The sequence below is a fragment of the Cherax quadricarinatus genome, chromosome 70 (assembly GCF_038502225.1).
Source record: "Cherax quadricarinatus isolate ZL_2023a chromosome 70, ASM3850222v1, whole genome shotgun sequence".
Taxonomy (NCBI): domain Eukaryota; kingdom Metazoa; phylum Arthropoda; class Malacostraca; order Decapoda; family Parastacidae; genus Cherax; species Cherax quadricarinatus.
The window spans coordinates 23,289,068-23,293,849 of NC_091361.1; positions in this window are offsets into that span (position 1 = coordinate 23,289,068).

Genomic DNA, 4,782 nt, shown 5'->3' on the forward strand with positions numbered 1-4,782 from the left:
GGATGATGTAGTTGTTGTGGATGATGTAGTTGTTGTGGATGCTGTACTTGTTGTGGATGCTGTAGTTGTTGTGGATGATGTAGTTGTTGTGGATGCTGTAGTTGTTGTGGATGATGTAGTTGTTGTGGATGATGTACTTGTTGTGGATGATGTAGTTGTTGTGGATGATGTAGTTGTTGTGGATGCTGTAGTTGTTGTGGATGATGTAGTTGTTGTGGATGATGTACTTGTTGTGGATGATGTAGTTGTTGTGGATGATGTAGTTGTTGTGGATGATGTACTTGTTGTGGATGATGTACTTGTTGTGGATGATGTAGTTGTTGTGGATGATGTAGTTGTTGTGGATGCTGTAGTTGTTGTGGATGATGTAGTTGTTGTGGATGATGTACTTGTTGTGGATGATGTAGTTGTTGTGGATGCTGTAGTTGTTGTGGATGCTGTACTTGTTGTGGATGCTGTAGTTGTTGTGGATGATGTAGTTGTTGTGGATGCTGTAGTTGTTGTGGATGCTGTAGTTGTTGTGGATGCTGTAGTTGTTGTGGATGATGTAGTTGTTGTGGATGCTGTAGTTGTTGTGGATGCTGTAGTTGTTGTGGATGCTGTAGTTGTTGTGGATGATGTAGTTGTTGTGGATGATGTAGTTGTTGTGGATGATGTAGTTGTTGTGGATGCTGTAGTTGTTGTGGATGATGTAGTTGTTGTGGATGATGTAGTTGTTGTGGATGCTGTAGTTGTTGTGGATGATGTAGTTGTTGTGGATGCTGTAGTTGTTGTGGATGATTTAGTTGTTGTGGATGCTGTACTTGTTGTGGATGATGTAGTTGTTGTGGATGATGTAGTTGTTGTGGATGATGTAGTTGTTGTGGATGCTGTAGTTGTTGCGGATGCTGTAGTTGTTGTGGATGCTGTAGTTGTTGCGGATGCTGTAGTTGTTGTGGATGCTGTAGTTGTTGTGAATGTGGTAGGTTTTGTGGATGTTGTATTTGTTGTGGATGCTGTAGGTGTTGTGGATGCTGTAGTTGTTGTAGATGCTGTAGTTGTTGTGGATGCTGTAGGTGTTGTGGATGCTGTAATTGTTGTAGATGCTGTAGGTGTTGTGGATGCTGTAGTTGTTGTAGATGCTGTAGTTGTTGTGGATGCTGTAGTTGTTGTAGATGCTGTAGGTGTTGTGGATGCTGTAGGTGTTATGGATGCTGTAGTTATGGATGCTGCAGTTGTTATGTATGCTGTAGTTGTTATGGATGCTGTAGTTGTGGATGTTGTAGTTATGGATGTTGTAGTTGTTGTGGATGCTGTAGTTATGGATGCTTTAGTTGTTGTGGATGCTGTAGTTGTGGATGTTGTAGTTATGGATGTTGTAGTTGTTGTGGATGCTGTAGTTATGGATGCTTTTGTTGTTGTGGATGCTGTAGTTGTGGATGTTGTAGTTATGGATGTTGTAGTTGTTGTGGATGCTGTAGTTATGGATGCTTTTGTTGTTGTGGATGCTGTAGTTGTGGATGTTGTAGTTATGGATGTTGTAGTTGTTGTAGATGCTGTAGTTATGGATGCTTTAGTTGTTGTGGATGCTGTAGTTATGGATGTTGTAGTTGTTGTGGATGCTGTAGTTATGGATGCTTTTGTTGTTGTGGATGCTGTAGTTGTTGCTGTAGATGCTATATACTTGTTATATACATGTAGTTGTTATTGTAATATTGTACTATAAGTCACTTCACTCATCATTCATACAGTGTAGTCACAATAAGAACAGGTTTTGCAGGATAATAAATCGTCATTCATACAGTGTAGTCACAATAAGAACAGGTCTTGCAGGATAATAAATCGTCGATGTGGTCAGTCCATCAATCTTGATGGACTGACCACATCGACTCAAGGTTGAGGGACTGATTACCTCATTCTCCTCCTGTTCTTCAAGATTCTCCTTTGTATGGACTGATGAAGCCACTGTGTGGCGAAACGTTTCCTCAATAAAGATACCCAAGAGTTGCACATGTGTCTAATTTATCAAGAACAGGTCTTGCAGGATAATAAATCGTCATTCATACAGTGTAGTCACATTAAGAACAGGTCTTGCAGTATAGTAAATGAAAGTTAATACACATGTGCAACATCTGGATATCTTTATTGTAGACGTGTCGCCATCCAGCGACTTTATCAATACAGATTCTAAGACATAATTAGAAGACTTTAGAACTATATACAAAAGATAAAGTGTTGACAGCACCGTGGTGGTGGAGACACCAACTCCAAGGCTGAGGGACTCATTACCTCAAATTTTGTATACAGTTCTACTGTCTTCAAGTTATGTCCTAGAATCTGTACTGATAATGCTACTTTGTAGCACAGGATAATAAATCATCATTCAGTCAGACATGCACAAAGTCGGACCGAAACATCGTTAAATTCACCACTCTCCTACTTACGGATTATCTGTGTGTCGTTCCAGTCACTGTTCCAGTTATGCTTTAATAAATCATCATCAATGTAATTACGCACTATCCACAATTATTATAATCATTGGGGAGCGCTAAACCCGTAGGATTACACAGCGCATGTGGGGGTGGGTGAATGGAAGGTATTCAGGCTTAATTCAGGGAACTGGAGCACAGATCCAATTCCCTAGATCAAGAGCCCCTCACCAGCGTCAAGGAACCTCCCTTGAGAGGAACCATCCACAAGTAATTGCTTTACTGGTTACGGATAAAAACACGTCATTTCACATTAAACAATTTTAATAAAACTACGAATATATTTACAAGACATTTACAATGTGTTGGAGACCAGCATTACTTATTATGTCTTGGGCAGCACCGGCATTATCTACACATACGTCTGGCAGTGTAGCATTGTTGACAGTGTAGCATTGTTGTCTTGGGCAGCACCGGCATTATCTACACACACGTCTGGCAGTGTAGCATTGTTGACAGTGTAGCATTGTTGTCTTGGGCAGCACCGGCATTATCTACACACACGTCTGGCAGTGTAGCATTGTTGACAGCTGTGGGGTACATAGTGCACTCCCATATATGTTGAGTCAAACACATTCCATGTTCACAATGACACATTCCATGTTCACACTGACACATTCCATGTTCACACTGACACATTCCATGTTCACACTGACACATTCCATGTTCACAGTGGCACATCCCATGTTCACAGTGACACATGTTCACAGTTACATCCCATGTTCACAGTGGCACATCCCATGTTCACAGTGACACATTCCATGTTCACATTGACACATTCCATGTTCACACTGACACATTCCATGTTCACAGTGGCACATCCCATGTTCACAGTGACACATTCCATGTTCACACTGACACATTCCATGTTCACACTGACACATTCCATGTTCACAGTGGCACATCCCATGTTCACAATAACATACTATGTTCACAGTGACACATGCCATGTTCACAGTGACACATGCCATGTTCACAGTGACACATGCCATGTTCACAGTGACACATCCCATGTTCACAGTGACACATCCCATGTTCACAGTTACATCCCATGTTGACAGTGACACATCTCATGTTGACAGTGACATCCCATGTTGACAGTGACACATGCCATGTTCACAGTGACACATGCCATGTTCACAGTACTCACCTAGTTGTACTCACCTAGTTGAGGTTGCGGGGGTCGAGTCCGAGCTCCTGGCCCCGCCTCTTCACTGGTCGCTACTAGGTTACTCTCCCTGAACCGTGAGGTTTATCGTACCTCTGCTTAAAGCTATGTATGGATCCTGCCTCCACTACATCGCTTCCCAAACTATTCCACTTACTGACTACTATGTGGCTGAAGAAATACTTCCTAACATCCTTGTGATTCATCTGTGTCTTCAGCTTCCAACTGTGTCCCCTTGTTACTGTGTCCAATCTCTGGAACATCCTGTCTTTGTCCACCTTGTCAATTCCTCTCAGTATTTTGTATGTCGTTATCATGTCCCCCCTATCTCTCCTGTCCTCCAGTGTCGTCAGGTAGATTTCCCTAAACCTCTCCTCGTAGGACATACCTCTTAGCTCTGGGACTAGTCTTGTTGCAAACCTTTGCACTTTCTCTAGTTTCTTTACGTGCTTGGCTAGGTGTGGGTTCCAAACTAGTGCCGCATACTCCAATATGGGCCTAACGTACACGGTGTACAGGGTCCTGAACGATTCCTTATTAAGATGTCGGAATGCTGCTCTGAGGTTTGCTAGGCGCCCAAATGCTACAGCAGTTATTTGGTTGATGTGCGCTTCAGGAGATGTGCCTGGTGTTATACTCACCCCAAGATCTTTTCCCTTGAGTGAGGTTTGTAGTCTCTGGCCCCCTAGACTGTACTCCGTCTGCGGTCTTCTTTGCCCTTCCCCAATCTTCATGACTTTGCACTTGGTGGGATTGAACTCCAGGAGCCAATTGCTGGGCCAGGTCTGCAGCCTGTCCAGATCCCTTTGTGACACATGCCATGTTCACAGTGACACATGAAATGTTCACAGTGACACATGACATGTTCACAGTGACACATGTCATGTTCACAGTGACATATGCCATGTTCACAGTGACACATGCCATGTTCACAGTGACACATGCCATGTTCACAGTGACACATGCCATGTTCACAGTGACACATGCCATGTTCACAGTGACACATGACATGTTCACAGTGACACATGCCATGTTCACAGTGACACATGCCATGTTCACACTGACACATGCCATGTTCACAGTGACACACGACATGTTTACAGTGACACACGACATGTTCACAGTGACACATGCCATGTTCACAGT